The sequence below is a fragment of the Lissotriton helveticus genome, chromosome 3_1 (genome assembly GCF_964261635.1).
Source record: "Lissotriton helveticus chromosome 3_1, aLisHel1.1, whole genome shotgun sequence".
Taxonomy (NCBI): domain Eukaryota; kingdom Metazoa; phylum Chordata; class Amphibia; order Caudata; family Salamandridae; genus Lissotriton; species Lissotriton helveticus.
The window spans coordinates 653998297-654016812 of record NC_136061.1 but is presented as its reverse complement, the minus strand read 5'-3'; the positions used below and the strand labels follow the sequence as shown (position 1 = coordinate 654016812).

At 46.7% G+C, this 18516-nt stretch overlaps 1 protein-coding gene across 6 annotated transcripts in view; it reads right to left on the bottom strand.

Moving 5' to 3' along the window:
• The window catches only part of TMEM39B (transmembrane protein 39B), a 319579-nt gene that overhangs the window by 153616 nt on the left and 147447 nt on the right, over positions 1 to 18516 (bottom strand). The gene's annotated exons all lie outside the window — the stretch shown is intronic.

Here is an 18516-nt window from a genome sequence, read left to right as displayed (position 1 = left end):
GCCTGGTTTCACCAACATCGAATGGGTTTAAAAATTCCCGGGTGAGCACGTGGACTATACGGTTTACTCCCAATGGATATTCCCTAATGTCAACCACATACAGACAGAAACCCAGTGCTGTATATATACTAAGTCACTGGCGATGATAAAATGCCTTAAATATATGCATAATAAGATCGTCCCCACTCACTCTGTATCCCTTAAACATATTTTTCTAGACCTCCTGAAAAAAAGAGAAAAGAAGCCTTTGAGAACACGCCACTGACATTGACAGCTATTATTCTCTCGCTGTCTTCTATTAATCGGTATGTATTCAGTCCTAAAATAAATAAAAAGAACACAAAATGGAGCACATAAAATGAAGATAAAATAAATATCCCCTATTTTTCTTTTTTGTCCGATATAATTGTAGTGTCCTACAACAAACTCTTTTTTTGCCCTAAAGACCTTCTAACAAAGATTTTAAGGCGCTACTCCGAAGGTTGAAACGCGTTGGCATCTACCATTTGAGGCGAAGAGCAACCAGCTTGTAAAAATATATGAAATTACCAATAGTCTGGTCCATATTAAACAGACACAGACCTTGAGCTGTATACGAACACTGACCTCATACCAGGACCATACAATTAAAAAAAGGGTTGTGGAGACCAGAATATTTTGGCCCCGCCATTTAGAAGTCTATAGTAGGACTCATTAGCTTTCCTGTGTTTTGTGAAGTCAAAACTGTAGTTTGTAGTGATAAATGCGTTGATTTTAAATGTCATAGGTGTTGTTTTGAACACTGTCTTGTGTATGATGTATATACATGCATGTTACTCCACGTGTATTTTCTTGTTTAAGAAATGAATTGTTTCATACAGCCAAAAGATTATGGCATAAAAGATAAATTGATACAATCTACTTAAGCTGTTCGGTTTAATTAAAAAAATTGAAAACTGTAATAAGTAATACAACACATTTATTGAGTAGATTCGGAGTTAATAAAGTAACTCCGGCTGTTAAAAGTTCACGTTGATCGATGGTGGAAGCGGCATTTTTTTTTATTGCTAAATGTAGATTCCTATGCTTAGCATACTTCTGCCATCTAATGTTGGGCTCGGAGGTTTGCAACTGGTTTTTCTTCAAGAGTTCTTTGAGTCACGAGGTATAGTGATTCCTCCTATAGTCACTGTTGCGCATGATCATCGGCTCCTTTGTTAGATTTTTTTTTTTTGCACGTTCTATCACACCACCTTTAGCTAGGCCCTGCTGAAATGGGCAACTATGGCTATGTGTCCAATGGCTGGATAGGACTGGTTGGCTGGCATATGCCAGTCTTTTCCAGGACTTGTGAGAAGTACTGAGGTGATGCCACATGCTACTGGCTGAACTGCTTGTGAAAAAGCAGGAAAGGCAGGTTTATAAAGGCAGAGAAATAACAATAGAGGAACTGAGAGAAAGTGCATGAGTGGAGTAGGAGAGAGATCGAAAGACAGAGGGACTGAGAGAAAGCACACGAGTGAAGCAGGAGGGAGAGAGAAGGCGAGTGAGTGGTGGGGAAGAGCACGTGAGAGGGTGGGAGGAAGAGAGGGCGAGTGGGAGAGAGAGGGCGAGTGGGAGGGAGGGAGAGAGAGGGCGAGTGGGAGGGAGGGAGAGAGAGGGCGAGTGACAGGGAGGGAGAGAGAGGGCGAGTGACAGGGAGGGAGAGAGAGGGCGAGTGAGAGGGAGGGAGAGAGAGGGTGAGTGGGAGGGAGGGGTGAAAGGGAGAGAAAGAGAAAGCGAGAAAGCGAGAAAGCGAGAAAGAGAGAAAGCGAGAAAGCGAGAAAGAAAGAGAAAGCCCTCCTCCAGAAACCCAAAAAGTCACTTAACTAAACTGATGGAACGCTAGCTAAGATTAAAAGTGCTTAACACGGGGACAATGTACCATATCCTCTTCATTTACTAGATGGTGCAGACTCCTTCAACGAGCAAGACGGGGAAGGGGGTTGTTCCAAGAAGGTCTTTGCAGTGTAACTCTGCATAGAGTATGTAGTTGGAATATAAATGTTCTGACAAGCAAACTAGACGACCCAGAAACACTAAATTACCTAAAATCATTCGACCTGATTTTACTCCAAGAAACCTGGGAGGAGAAAGAGTTCTCTATACAAGGATACTCAACCCAAATCCACCCTGCCATTCGATGCTCGGCTTATGGTCACAGCCAAGGAGGCCTGGCATCGCTCGCCTCAATACTTACCATAGGAAAAATGGAACTAATAAAGGCAAAAATTACACCCCCAAGTGCCATACAGGCAATTGCAATAACGATCGATAAAAATAAGATTGTCCAACAATTATACATAATAAATATATATTTACACCTCAAGCATAGATTAAAAGGGGCGAGAGAACTGGTCACCGAGGTGGCAAGACTCATGGAAGAAAGAGAAATGGAGAACTTACTCCTGGCAGGCGACTTTAACCTCCAACTTTACAGAAATAATTTGGATGACGAAACAGTACAGGACCTCAATATCGCCTGGGGAATCCCTACCCAAGCCTCAGCCACTCAAACAAGATGCTCAAAACAGCTATTATGAGACCTAGAGCAGTTAAACCTGAGGGTTTTAAATGGTTGATTTGCAGAGGACACACCTCCAGCACTTACGTATTTGTCCTCAAGTACCTCCTCGCACCTCGACTTCACTCTCGCAACACTTCCTTTGTTTAATACTATTAGCTCATTCAAGATCGGTGTAAACGGCCAAAGCGACCACCTACCACAGGAAGTGGGACTACAAGTCATCAGAGGGAAAACCTGGAAGTAAGAAAAACCGTCGGCACGGAGCACACCACCAACTTCAGACGGATAAGGTGCAAGACCAATAAAGTAGAAGAGCTAACTATGAACGCAAAAACAATCTTGCATCGGATCATAAGCTAGTCAACTAACCCTCTAGAGGCTTGGGAAGAATTTGTAACAGAACTCGGAACAAAATTCGCCACAGAGCAAAAAACCATCACACCAACATACACAAAAGCGAAAGTAACCTCACCGGAGATTAAAAAACTAAAACGGGAAATAAACCAGACCCTTAGGAAGCTCCGTATTCAACCAAACAACGATGCCCTGCACGAGGTGCTGCAATCCCTAAAGACTCGGCGCAACAAGTCGATCTGGAAAAAGAAAAGGCAAACTAATGAGGACCTCTCGGTGAAAATCGTATACGATTCAAAACAGAAGAACAGCGCCAGGTTCTGGAAAACAGTTCAAAGTCTTCAACGCCCAGGCCATAATGGAATAAACGCCCACATACCTGAACACGAATGGCCAAACTATCTATCAACACACTTTAACGGAAACAACTCAGAGGGGGGCTCACCAAAAGGAAAAAATCCTACAACCACGAAGAACACAATGAGCAACAGGCAAACACACATCCATCGAGTAAATGCAAACAAAGACATCACTACTGCGAAGACCTCGTGCAATCCTGCAACGCTGGTGAAAGAAGGTACAGCAAGTTTTACAGCACCATCAAGGCGTGAGGTCAAACAACATACAGTTACAGCAGTCAGTATTAAGTTACAAATATCTAAAGGGAAATCGGAAGGTGCACCCGGCCCCAATGGAGTCCCGCCAATAATGTACAAACACGAAGCCAACTTCTGCTGCGAGATACTGGTGCCTCTTTTTCTGGAAGTTAGGGAAACGGCGATTTTCCCCTTAACCTGGAGAGGATCTATACTCAGCCCGATCCACAAACAGGGCGAAAGGAGCAATCCAAGTAATTACCGTCTTATCGCCCTAATAGATACAGAGGCAAAGTACTATGCAGGTCTTCTCTTGGAGGAACTAACATCTTGGGCAACCCTAAATCACATCATCCCCATAAATCAAACCGGATTCTGCAGAGGACAAGGGACAACCACAAACATCATGGCGTTAACCCTATTGACAGAAGCTGCCAAGACAATCAAGAGCTCAGTATTTTTATGTTTCATAGATTACAGTGCAGCGTTTGATCATGTTGACCGAGGCAAACTCTGGCAGAAACTGGACAACTGGGGGATACCGGGGCCACTCCTGCAGCAGCTGATACTACTCCATACCAACACTTGGATGAAGATCAAACTTGGTAGCGGGACGCATCTTTCAAGGCAAATTAATACCACTAAAGGTCTAAAGCAAGGATGCGTCCTTGCTCCCATGTTGTTTAACCTTTTCCTAGCAGACCTGCCTGGAGAATTGGATAAAACCAACTCTTACGCGCCACGGCTGGGAGACACCTCGCTATCAAATCTCCTTTACGCGGATGACTTGGTCTAAATAAGTCTGTCCCCAATTGGACTGCAACACCTCTTGGATACAACCAACACATTTTCAATAAACAACGCTTTGAAAATTAACCTAAACAAAACTAAGGTCATGTCAGTAAATTACAACAAGACAAAGAAACTGGCATGGTCCCTGGACGGACAGAGGCTGGATCGAGTCACCAAATATAAATATCTTGGCGTATTACTTGACAGCAGAGGCTCGTTCAAACCCCAGCTAGAGGCCATAGCACGGAAGGGCACCACATTCCAATTCTCAATGAAGCCGCTAAAGAAAGCTCTCCCTGATCGATCGTTTGACCCCCTCCTACAGGTGATTAGAGCACGCCTGCAGCCTATGCTTACATACGTTAGTGAACCTAAGCAAGGGAAAGACGCTAACGCTCTAGACAAAACAATCAGTAGAGCATACAGGGCAATTGTCCATCTGCCAAACTATGTGTCCCCTGCCCAAAACCGCCTTGAATTCGGTATTCAAAACAAACGGTTGAGAGAAGAGGAGCCTATATAAAATGCTGGCGCAAAATCAAAGGCGCGGAGCAAGGAACCCTAAACGCTCATCTATGGACAGAACTGTGAATACGATCAAACTCACCCGCCATGAAATACCTTCTGAATTCATTGGAATATCTGGACTTAATATGCGGTCCGGAGGTTGCAGCATAGGCGATTGTGCCACGATATCCTGATATTCAAATTGAACAGGATACAAGCAATCCTCCGCATTCCATGGGGCTCAGTTAGGTCCCGATAAATGTACTACGTGACCATTTTCTCTACGTATGTACTAATGCATGCCTTATTATTGCAGCATTTATTTTGATTTGTTCTTTATAAATACCTCACTTGAGCATGTTTTAGGAGTGGTGAACACAGGGCTGGTCCCTGTGTAGTCCTGAGGAAGAGCTTGGGGAAGCTCGAAACATGTTGACAGAAGTGACTAGGCATACCTGACTCATTGACAGTAGGATACCTAGTTGTCTACCCCGTTTTTAATATACCCCCCAGGAGCAAGAATAAATCATTTGTAGCTCACTAGGAAGGTAGTTTTTAAATCACTTAGATCCGACCACTCCACAACACCACTTAAACCACACATAGTCCATCACTTAAAAGTGCTCCTACGTAGTTCGCAAGTCGCAGCACGCCTCAGTCCGTAGAGGGCTGGGATGGCCCAAATGATGAAGCATGTCACCGTGGGGAAACCCTGGTGAGTGAGGGGACTCAAGAAAGAAATATCTTTCTTTCTTTTACAAAACATATTGATTCCAACTCCAGCGAGTGTTGTGAATACTAGACACTAACAAACCAGGCTTTTGACCTTTGGTTCACAAAGGTTTTATGTTTAATATCTGGACTTAACCAGCCTTTGGGAGTCATCGGCTGACAACAATAGCTTTAAAAAGCTGGTAACAAAAGTTACTAAACTATTTTCATCTATCAAAGATAAAGAAACCCTGGCCAAGAGGGCGCATGGGTGGGCCGTGCTGAAAGAGTATAACGCCCTTGAACCACAGGAATACCTGAAAATGGCTCTCACACAGAAGACAAGAGATACATTTTTAAACCTGCGTTTCGGAATCATACCAATTCTATCCCATTTGACACCATGGAAAAGGAGGCCAGAAGAACATCTTTGCCGACTATGCAGATCAAGGAATGAGGACTTATTACACATAATCTGTATCTGCCCTAACCTGATAGACATAAGGTGCGCCTACTTCGACCACTCTGGAAACAAAAAGGCATAACAAGCTGCAGGGAAGCTGTGTGGATATGCTTTAAACCTGAAGAGGTCCAAATAAATTGCAGACTGACGAAGTTCTTTGATACTGTGTCCACAAGACTTATAAAAGCTTATACAAGGCGTGGTGACAAACAGTACGCAACAACCCGCCAACTAAGAACTAGTCCGCAAGGTCCCGACAAGTCAAAGCGCGCACTAGCCCTCTGAGGCACATCTTCATTCCATAGGTGGACCACAGACAATGCAAACGAGTACGATGACTGTATAGGGTTTTAATCACCTTTTTCTTCCAAAAACATATGTGTAATTAAGTTTTAAAACGATTTTAAGAAGGAAATGTTATATTGTGTGTTTTAATTAACTGTACAATAAAGCAATTCTAATTCTAATTCACTGGTGAGTGTGAAAATCTTGCCAAGGACAAGTGCGGAGAGGTGGCTCCCCAACTTCATTCAACTATTTTATAGAGCTCTTATTTGGACAGTTGGACCCTTCATAATCCGTCTCAGATTGATTATTTTCAATGAGATCTTCAGCTATGGAACAAGGAATCGCACCGGGTCTCCAAGCAAGGGCACACTAATGAGATTCCTGCTGGCACACTGCCTATGCTTACTCACCTACAAGGACAGCTGGAAGGTCTCTTAAGTTTTTTTCTTAGAAACTGCGAAACAAAAATTTGAATACTTGCTTCTGCTTCAATCACTGTGCAGGTTATTTAATCACTTAAGTCTTATGCAAAGGTTGGCATTTGTTTGGGAAGAAATCATTGATACCTTGTTCCTTATTCGGCTAAAGCAGGATTGTTACTGGAATGAATAACCCAAAAGTGTATCCCTGATTGCCATTAGGAGAGCTAATGGAGACCGAAACTAAACAAACAGTGAAAAGGGGAACTTTTGTACTCCAAAGAGGAAGAGCACAAGTCTTACAATACTTTCGAACTGTAGTCTAATGTCATATTCACTGCAAGAGGTGATGAGGATGTTCACCTACCAGGATGGTGTGGTGAATAGCTGAGATAATAGCATGATGGATACCCAAATATGGGATAATAGACTGCTTCTGGGGATGCGTGGGATGGTGGGAGCAGATCCCTATGATAGGTGTGTGCAATAGCAAGTTTGGACTCTGATGGAGGAGGTCTCTAATAATACCTTTTTTTAAAATAGCATTTAATACCACAGTTGAGGATTGTAATTTATATAGCGCTTACTACCTCTGATGAGATGTTGAAACTCTTTCAGCAGGTAGCACGCTACTCTGGACCGATGGTAAGTGGTTGATCCAGTGGTTATAAATCAGTTATTGCTTTGTTGTCATGGTGATTCGTTTTGTGCTTTCAAGGAACCTTCCATGCATTTACTCCAATTAGTTTGGTTAAATTACATTAATAGGCGTTAGATATGATTATTAGTGGGGGTATACGAGTTCAAGCAGACGGTTGGTGGGATGGATGGATGGATGGGCGAGTGGAGATTAGCTATTGTTAGGTTTCAGGGATAGGATTTCAAAGGAGGTAGTTGTATTCTAAAAGGCAAGGTGGGGGCAATTTGCAGCAATACAATCAGAGTAGGGAGACAGACAAGTGACTGAGTAGGCTACACCCAAAGAGAGTAAGGAATGCAGAGGATGGAGGGTGAGGAGAGGGCCATTCGATGGAAAGGAAGGCGAGACAACAGTTGCTAGTTTTAAGACAAGGTCCATTTTTTAAGCATGTTTTAGGAATATAGTTGAGGCTTTCTCAGATAGCGCGCAAACGGAGAATGTAAAACTGCAGAAACAAACATTCTATGCTTGTGGTAGAGCATATTCATTGTAGCATTTGCAGAGTGCTTAGCACCCCCCTTTGGGGTGTCCAAGTGCCTATTCAGACATACAGCACATCAAAACATGCAAAATTATGTAGACCAACGCCAACTCCACAACAAAAACCTAAATGGAAACTTGCACAAAGCACATGCTTTTCTGGTTTTTCTTTGATCTTAGTAATGTTTGTAAATGGATTGGGCTGATCTGGGTCTATCTTGATTATGAAGAGGCCAGTGCAGGAGCATCTGTTTGTAGACAGCGAGACCAATATTTGTGTTGCCACTAGCCTTTGTGAACAATATCATAAACATTCTCTGATGGATCATATTGGGAATAACTTGTCTTTAAGAGCTTAGAATACCAGGTACTACTGGAGTATCTAACTTAATCGTATGGAACAACTCAAGTAGTACAAAAAGCTGAGCTGGCTCCACTGGGATCCAAACTTTTGACATGCAGGGCAAAAACACACCGGCATAAGCATTCAAAGGCTAGCTCCATCTTGCTGGATTTGTGGCATGGTGGGAAAAGGCACATACTAGATGTGTGTGGGATAACAGGAGCAAATAATTTGTAGGGATGTTATGATGGTAGGAGCAGGTAAGTATGAGGGAGGTATGGAGCAGCAGGTACTTATCACTGATGTGCGAGATATGAGGAGCAATTGCCAAGTAATGAGGATCCCAACCAGGTATCTACAAAGGATTTTTAGGTCTCGCTCTCTTAATGCGCATGCGCATTGAGCGAGACTATAGGGGCTTAAACAAGGTTTACCTAGACTGGCGATTTGATGCTGTGCCCGTGCGCTTTTAGGTCAATGCGCAAGCGCATTGACCTAAAATGCGCGTGCACATCATCAAATCGCCATCTGTTCTCCAGCAGCACTCCTCCCACTCCTTTGAAGTGAAGCTTAGCTTCACTTCAAAGGCCCCTGCTGCTTCACACTCACCGCTCTCCCTGCTCCGCCCCGTGTCGCATTTCTCCTCCCCCCCTCCCCACAGCAATGCCCTCCGTCTTGCTCTCTGTTACTTCCTTCTGTCTTTCTATTTCTGTCTCTCGCTCCTCAAACTCTGTCTCTCTGTGCCTCTCTCTGTTACTTCCTTCTGTCTTTCTATCCCTGTCTCTCGCTCCTCCAACCCAGTCTCTCGAGTCTCGATGCCTCTCTGTTACTTCCTTCTGTCTTTCTATCCATGTCTCTCGCTCCTCAAACTCTGTCTCTCGATGCCTCTCTCCGTTACTTCCTTCTGTCTTTCTAACCCTGTCTCTCCGACCGCCTCACTTTCCTTATCTGCGCCCTGGCGTGTCAATATCACATAATGTAATTATATGAAACAACGCGATAGGTTTTGCGGACGCGCTTATCCGAACGAAGTAGAAACAGAATGCATCTCCTTCTTGTCTTTTATTTTAGATCGCTTAATTTTTTGCCCCGCATGGTATTTAGGGAACACATGAAATTAGAGTGCTGTAATGGACAAGAAGCACACACATCACCTGATTTCATACCGTAGACTGGGCGAATATATAAAATAAATATAGCCACAAAATTTAACGTGATCTGAAAAGTATACACTTTTTCTTTAGTGGAACAGAAATGTAGGTATATTAAGTAAAATGATGTTATGTCTACAGAGTCGCTATTGCTTGCTCCTCCGGCTTCTCATTTTGAGCCCTACAATGCCACCAGCCGCCTGCCTGCCTGCCTCGCATTACCAAATCAAAGGCAGCCCAGCCTCCCTCCCACAAGGTTATCAGCGTGCGCTCACACATCAAAGCCATCAGCCTCCCTCCCACCACCCCCCTAATTGCTTTGCTTTCACTTTCACGGCCGCAAGCTACTTTAAAGGGATCCACACCCCGACCCCCCCGCCGCTTGCATTTCCCGTACTTGTTTCTCTTTGCTCATATTTCACTTTCTCCTGTGTGTGTCTTCTTCTTCCCTCTTTCTCTCTGTTCCACCCTCCCTCTTCTCCCTCCCACTTCCCTCTCTTCCCTCTATCTCCCACTCTTTCTACCACCCCTCGCTCTCCTTCCCTCCCTTTCTGCTCTCTTCCCACCCTCTCCCTCCTCTTCTCTCTCCCCTCTTCACACTCCCTCTTTCTCTCCCTCTTCCAGCGCTCTCCTCATCTTCTTTCTCTCCCACTACCCTCTCCCTCTTGCACTCCTCTCTCCCCCTCTCTTGCACTTCCCTCTCTCTCTCCCCCTTCCCTCTCCTGCACTCCCCTCTCTCTCCTTCCCCCTCTCTTGCACTCCCCCTTCCCTCTCTCTTGCACTCCCCTCTCTCTCTCCCTTCCCTCTCTCTTTCTTGCACCCCCTCTCCCCTTCCCTCTCTCGCTTGCACTCCCCTATCTCTCCCTTCCCTCTCTCTTGCACCCCCTCTCTCTCCCCTTCCCTCTCTCGCTTGCACTCCCCTCTCTCTCCCTTCCTTCTCTCTTGCACTCCCCCTTCCCTCTCTCTCCCCCTTCCCTCTCTCTCTTTCACTCCCCTCTCTCTACCTCTTCCCTCTTTCTTACACTCCCCTCTCCGCCCTCTCTCTTGTACTCCCCTCTATCTCCCCTCTCTCTTGCACTCCCCTCTCTCTCTCGCACTCCCCTCTCTCTCCCTCTCTTGCACCCCCTCTCTCTCCCTCTCCCCCTTGCACTCCCCTCTCTTGCACCCCCTCTCTCTCTCTTGCACCCCCTCTCTCCCCTTCCCTTTCTCTCTTGCAACCCCCTCTCTCTCCCCTTCCCTCTCTCTTGAACTCTGCTCTCTCCCCCTTCCCTCTCTCTTACACTCCCCTATCTCTCCCTTCCCTCTCTCTCTTGCACTCCCCTCTCTCTCCCTCTCCCCCTCTCGCTCTTGTTTGAAGTGTCACTCACATTCTAATCACCCCACAATATATATCGAGAGGGGCAGTGTTTCTGCCTTCTTCAGCCATTGCCTTACTTAATGTCAATGAACCCACACCACACAATTACACTCTACTGAACACAACATACACTCCACACAATACCACTCAGTGCCACATAATTATATTGTACATAATTACACTGCGCTAAACGCAACATACACTCCAAATACCACTGAGTGCCACATAATTACACACCACATAATTACACTCTACTGAATGCAACACACACTCCACACAATACCACTCAGTGCCACATACTTATATGCTACATAATTACAACGCAACATACACTCCAAACAATACCACTCAGTGCCACATAATTACACGCCACACAATTAAACTCTACTGAATACAACATACACTCCTCATAATACCACTCAGTGCCACATAATTACACGCAACATAATTACACTCTACTCAATGCAACATACACTCCAAATACCACTCAGTTCCACGCCACATTATTACAGTGCACTCAATGCAACATACGCTCCAAATACCACTCAGTGCCACATAATTACACTACACTCAATGCAACATACACTCCAAATACCACTCAGTGCCACATAATTACACACCACATAATTACACTTGACTGAATGCAACACACTCCACAAAATACCACTCAGTGCCACATAATTACAAGCCACACAATTAAACTCTACTGAATACAACATACACTCCTCATAATACCACTCAGTGCCACATAATTACACGCAACATAATTACACTCTACTCAATGCAACACACTCCAAATACCACTCAGTGCCACATAATTACACCCCACATAATTACACAGCACTCAATGCAACATACACTCCAAATCCCACTCAGTGCCACATAATTACAATCCACATAATTACACTGCACTCAATGCAACATACACTCCAAACACCACTCAGTGCCATATAATTGTATGCCACATAATTACACTGCACTCAATGCAACATACACTCCAAATCCCACTGAGTGCCACATAATTACACGCCACATAATTACACTGCACTCAATGCAACATACACTCCAAATACCACTCAGTGCCACATAATTACACGCCACAAATGACACTACGCTCAATGCAACATACACTCCAAATACCACTCAGGGCTACAACGCATATTGTGTTACAATAGGTGTCACATTTGCGAAAGATAAAACTATTGGCATTGTAAATAACAAAGCTATTAATTTTTGAAATATTGTGATTTGTCACATCAATACATGTAAGACAGGGGAAAACTAAACATGTACCTTTACTAATGCTATAGATTTCACATTTGATAATTTTATAACTATTGGCATTTATAATAACAAAAAAACAACTTTTATAATTTGCACAACATTTTTTTTTAAATATTTAAATTTACCATACCAAAAACTCAAACTTTTCTATTGCGAGACCTATTGCATTTCCAGTGCTTGTTTGGGAAGGAAGCCCACGTATCTACAAGATGTTTGTGAGCGGCTAGCAACAATGGATGTATGAGACGGTGGATGTTAAGAATGACTAATGATGTAAGGGATGGGAAGAGCTAATGTCAATCACGGATATATACTGATCAGGAGAGGATGTGGCCTAACGGCCAGAGCTGTCGACTTCGGAACTGGGGAACCAGGTTCTAGTCTCGGTGCTGGCTCAACATCCTGTAATTCTGGAAAAATCACTTAATCTTCCCATGCCTACCAAAAAATAAATGTGTCCTTGTGTAACGTAACGAATAGTTTTCTTACCTGTCGGTGTAGTTTTGCAGCTTGAAGATCTTTCTGGATTCACTATGCTGTGCATTATTCCGCGGTCTTGTGGTTGGGTCCGGATTCGTAGTCTTTTCTTTGTTTTTTTTTTTCTTAGCCCAGGTGGGCGTCGGCGTCACACCCCCTTGGGTGTATTTCCGGTGACGTCGGCATGCTTCCTGCGGAAGCTCCCACTCTTGGGCGCCATCTTCGGGTTCTTTTTTTCCGTGTTTCTTTCGTTTCCGAAGTAATGGCAATGTTCTATTTAGTTGGTATTTACCGCTTTGTACTTTTAAAATCCTTTCTTTAGTTAACCACCTCTTCTCTCTCCAGCCTCATCTTTCTGGCGGAGGTGGGTGGGTTCGCTAGTGAATCCAGAAAGATCTTCAAGCTGCAAAACTACACCGACAGGTAAGAAAACTATTCGTTTTGCAGCGTGAATCTTTCTGGATTCAATGTGCTGTGCATAGATTTTGTAGCGGTTTCTCATCTCTGTGGCGGCTGGGTGGAAGATGAGCGTTGGGTGTTGAATATGTGCTGTAGCACCTTCTGTCCAACTTGAGCTTCCTTTTTCATTTGTATGTCCACACAGTAGTGCTTCGTGAACGTGTGCACCGAAGCCCATGTTGCCGCCAGGCATATGTCCTCTATGGGTGTGTTAGCCAGGAAGGCTATTGTAGCGCCCTTCTTCCTGGTGGAGTGGGCACGTGTCCCCTCTGCTAGTTCTTGTCCTGCACGCTTGTGGCAGAGTTGAATTGTCTGTGCGATCCATCGTGCAATGGTCTTTTTGGTTACTGCTTTCCCCATGAAGCTGTTTGCGAATGACACAAAAAACTGTTTTGTTTTCCTGTGTCCCTTTGTCCTTTCAATGTAGTGCATGACTGCCCTTCTGGCGTCCAGGGTGTGCAGAGCTCGCTCTGCGCTAGTTGTTGGTTTTTGGAAAAAACTCGGTATCTGTATAGACTGGTTCATGTGAAATTTGGATACCACCTTCGGCATGAAGTGTGGGTCAGTCCTCATCACAACTCTATCATTGTGTATTTGTATGTAGGGTTCTTGTAGCGTCAGCGCTTGAAGCTCGCTTACTCTGCGTAAGGACGTTATTGCAACCAGGAAGGCTGTTTTCATAGTTAGCATCTTTAGGGAGGCCTTGTGAAGTGGTTCAAAGGGCTCTTTCATGAGTTCCGTTAGGACTGTGTTCAAGTTCCATGCAGGTGGCGGCACCCGCTTGGGTGGTGCGATCCTTTTCGCTCCTTCTAGGAATCTCTTCACCACCTGTGATGTGAAGAAGCTCCTGCACGTTTCTCCCCTTGTGTAGGCGACTATCGCTGCCAAGTGAACTCTTAAAGAGGATGAGCTAAGGTTCCTCTCCAGCAAGTGCGTCAGGTACCTTAGCAGTGTGGAGTCCCTCTTCATTTTATTGTGGAGTCTTTCCTGTCTGCACCATATTGTGAATCTTTTCCATTTCGCAACGTAGCACTTTCGAGTGCTGGGCCTTCGTGCCTCCCGAAGTACCCTCAGGGTGCTTTCTGGTAGTCTCAAATGTGCGAACTCTATGTCCTCAGGAGCCACGCTACTAGGCTCATGCTCTCTGGCTCTGGATGTAGTACCTCTCCGTTCTGCATGGAGAGTAGGTCTTTCCTCCTGCTGAATCTGTGGGGTGCACACTGTGTCATCTCCATGATCTGCGAGTACCATGTCTGCCTCGCCCACTGTGGTGCGACCAGTATCAGGGTCATGTTGCTCGCTCTGCACTTGTTCAGCACTCTGTGCATAAGTGGTATCGGGGGAAAGGAGTAAGCAAATGTCCTTGACCAATCTATCCATAGGGCATTCCCCAGTGACCCCTCCTCGGGCTGCCTGGATGCGAAGTTTTGGCATTTTGCATTCTGGCGTGTGGCAAACAGGTCCACCGATGGTGTCCCCCACCTGCCGAACAGGTACCTTGTCTCCTGAGCATTGAGCTCCCACTCGTGGGATGCCGATGTCTGCCTGCTGAGCCAATCGGCTTGTATGTTGTCCTTCCCTGGTAGGTGTATGGCTAGCAGGTCTATCTTGAGAGGGATGGCCCATCTCCATATCTCCTGCGCCAGCGTTGAAAGCGGTGCTGACTGTGTGCCCCCCTGCTTGTTGATGTAGAACATCGCAGTGGTGTTGTCTGTTTGTATCAATACCTTGTGTTTGTACAGTCTTGTTTGAAAGGCTTTCAGTGCAAGGAAGATTGTCTTCAGTTTTAGGTAATTGATGTGCTTTGCCGCATCTGTTGTCGTCCACAGTCCCCTCACCTTGAGCTCCTCCATGTGAGCGCCCCATCCCTTCAGGGATGCGTCTGTGGTGATGGTCACTGTTGGCGTTGGGGGCGTTAGAGGCTTTCCCTTTGTTATGTTCTCCATGGTCCACCATGCCATCTCCTTCTGCACTGCGTGCGTTACAACCACTAGATCCTCCCAACCGCCTGTAGCTTGTGACCATTGCTCCTGTAGCCATTCTTGAATGGGTCTCATGTGGAGTCGTACATTTGGTACCAGGTGGATGCATGATGCCATCATGCCCATGATCTTGCTCGCAGTCCTCACTGTCCGAGCTTGTCCCTTCCGGTAGAGGCGAGTTTCCTTCACCAGCGCCCTCGCCCTCTTCTCGCTGGGGAACACCTTTCCCTGTAAGGTGTTGATCTGTGCTCCCAGGAAGATCTTGACCTGTTCCGGCTCCATTGATGATTTCTTCCAATGGATGGAGAACCCCAGGCTTATGAGAGTGCTCGTCACTGTATGTGCGTGCTGCTTGCATTTCTGGTATGAGTTTGCTTTCACCAGCCAGTCGTCCAGGTAAGGGTATAGGTGTATTCCTTGCCTTCGTAGGTGCGCTGCGACTGCTGCGAGGCACTTTGTGAAAACTCTTGGTGCTGATTTCAGTCCGAAGGCCAGTGTCGTGAACTGGTAGTGGCTTTCTCCAATGGTGAACCTGAGCATGTGTTTGTGCTTTCTGTTCATTGGGATGTGCAGGTAGGCGTCTTTGAGGTCTATTGTGACCATGAAGTCCCCGGTCTGCAATTGTGGGAGCACCTCTTGCAGGGAGGTCATTTTGAATTTTTGCGTTCTTATGAATTTGTTCAGGAACCGTAAGTCCAGAATGGGTCTCATTGTCTCGTCTACCTTTGGTACCAGGAAGTACGTTGAGTATATTCCTGTGTATCTTTCCTTGAAGGGTACCCGTTCTATGGCCTGCTTCCGCAGGAGTTCCTTTGCCTCCTCCTGAAGACACTGCAGCTGCTTGCTTGCTAGTGTTTTTCTTTTTGGTTTTCTGCTTGTTGGCCTACCCTCCAACTCTATGCAGTATCCGAATTGGATAATGTTGAGGATCCATTTGTCTGATGTGATTTCTCTCCACTCTCGGAGGTAAAATCTTAATCTTCCTCCCACTGGTGTCATGTGGTCGTAGGTGTCTAGTTTGTCTTGACCCATCTGTACGTGCTGCCCCCTGGGATCTTTTTTGTGGGCGGGCACACAGAGTTTTTTGAAGTCACTTAGAGGCGGGCTGCTGCCCCCCTCTTCTATTTTGTCCCTGTCCATTTCTCCCTCGAAAGGACTGGCCTCTTTGTTGGTACTGCCAGGACTGCTTCTGCTGACCATGCTGAGCCTGCGAGTCTGCCTGGTGCGTTTGCTGGAAAGCCTGGTGTGATGTACCTGGCTGGTTTCCGCCTCTCCCGCCGGGCCTCCGTGACGGGGTGCCCCTCTTGTTCCCTCTGAACTGCAATGCTCCCATGGATCTTGCTGTTTCGTTATCTTTTTTCAGTTGACTGAGCGTTTCATCAACTGTTGTTCCGAAAAGCGTGTTGCCGTTGAACGGTGTGTTCAGGATGCTGTGTTGCACCTCCGGTTTGAAACCTGAGATCCTGAGCCAGGCGTGCCTCCTTTCCGTGACACCCATCATCATGAGCCTGCTGGCTGTGTCTGGCCCATCCAGGGCCGTCTTAAGGCAAGAATTTGCCGCATTTTTTCCCTCTTCAACCAGCTTTTCGGCCTTCTGCCTGGCGTCCTGGGGCAGGTCCTTCACCAACTGCCCCAGCCCCTCCATGATCTGGTACATGTGCCTGTTCATCAGGGCGTTGGAATTAGCCATGCGCCAGTGGATCGCGGCATTCCGTTCGATCCTTCTGCCCACCAGATCCATCCTTTTGCTCTCCTTATCCGGTGGCGGGCCCGAGGTAGTGGGTACGTTAGCCCTCCTCCTTGCTGTGGCCGTGATAATGGAGTCTGCGGAGACCATGCCCTGAATGTAGGCCGGGTCCTTTGTGGAATGTTTGTACTTCTTCTCAGTTCTGGGAGTTACTGCCTTGCATGTTGCGGGCTCCCTGAATGCTTCCTTCCCCTGAGCCAAGACGCTTTCGAGCATTGGAAGGAACTGGCTCCTCGTTTGTGTTGGGAGCAATGTTTCTAGAAGGAAGTCTGCTTTCTGCTTCTCTTCGTCGAGCTTGAGCGTGAAAGCTGCTGCGGCAGATTGTATCACCGAGTTGTAGGCCCCGATGTCGTCCGGCGGCGAGGGCCTTGAGGGGTAAGTGTCGACCACCTCCTCCGGGCTGTCGGTGTCGACATCGATGTAATCTACCTCCTGTAGGTCAGAGGGTGCCGACTCTGTGTCCGTCCTGCTTTCCTCTTCCTCCCCATAGTTGTAACTATCGTAGGGATTCTCGTACTCCTCCTGGTCGTCGATCACCTCGACGTCCTGGTCTTGTTCCTCGGCGACTTCGGCGATCTCATCTTCCTCCTCGACCGCCTCCACCACCGGTGGCTTGGTCTTGTTAGGGATCGTGAAGGCTTTCATCTTTGCGTCGAAATCTTTCTTCCGCTGCATGATGTTCTCCATTTCTGCCTTCGAGGCGCCTTCTCTTCTTCTCCATCTCGGCCGCTTGTTCCGCGTCGGATGGGTCGGCCGTTCTTTTCGGCGGATGGCTCGTCGCCGTGCCTTTCGGTGTCGAAGTTTTCTACGTCGACGTCGAACCGGATTTTGGGTCTCTGGTCGTCAGTTTTGGGTCTTTCTCCCTCGGCGTCGATCGATCCTTTTCGGGGACGATTTTCGACGTTTTCTGCTGATCAGCAGCTCTTGGCCCCGGGGACTCCTTCTCGGAGGATCCGCTGGGCCTGGGAGTAGTCGCGGACGCCGCCTTTTTTGGCGTCGGCGCTTTCGGGGTCTTGCCCTCGATTCTTCTAGACTCAGAGTCTCTCGGGTTCTTGGGGGCCGAAGAGTCTCCTACCTTGTCAGAAGTCTTCGTGTAATCGGTCTCTACGACCGTGTAGCTGTCGTCTTCGGCGGCAACGTTGTCTTCTTCCTCGGAGGACATCCCCAGCTCGTAGAGTGACGGAGTCGGGGCCTTCCCCTGCAGGGTGGCGTGTGCTATCCTCGGCCTCTCTCTCACACGAAGGGTCTTCGGGGCGAAGGCGGAACAGGCGTTGCAGTCTCCGCTTTCGTGGTTCACCGGTAGGCAAAGGTTGCATACCGGGTGCTGGTCCTTCTGCGCGTACTTGTGGTGGCAGTTACGGCAGAACTTGAACGGCGTGTTGTCCATCATCGAGCGTCCAGGGCCTCTCTGGTCGCGTGTTCGTCGACGGTCGTTGAGGATCTCGATGAAAAACGCCTTCTCCTTGCTGACTTTTCGTCGATTAAGTCCCCTGGAGACATCAGATGACTTCTCCTCGTCTTTTCTGTATTTTCTTTCTTCTTTCTCCAAAAATGTCTGGAGCCCAAACGGGAACGATCCAGACCCGACCGCGGAAAAAAAGAATCTGAAGATGGCGCCCAAGAGTGGGAGCTTCCGCAGGAAGCATGCCGACGTCACCGGAAATACACCCAAGGGGGTGTGATGCCGACGCCCACCTGGGCTAAGAAAAGAAAAAAAAAAAAACAACGAAAAGACTACGAATCCGGACCCAACCACAAGACCGCGAAATAATGCACAGCATAGTGAATCCAGAAAGATTCACGCTGCAAAACTGGTGCTCTCCGTCGGGTCGAATTTGCGCTATATAAAACTGCACAAAAA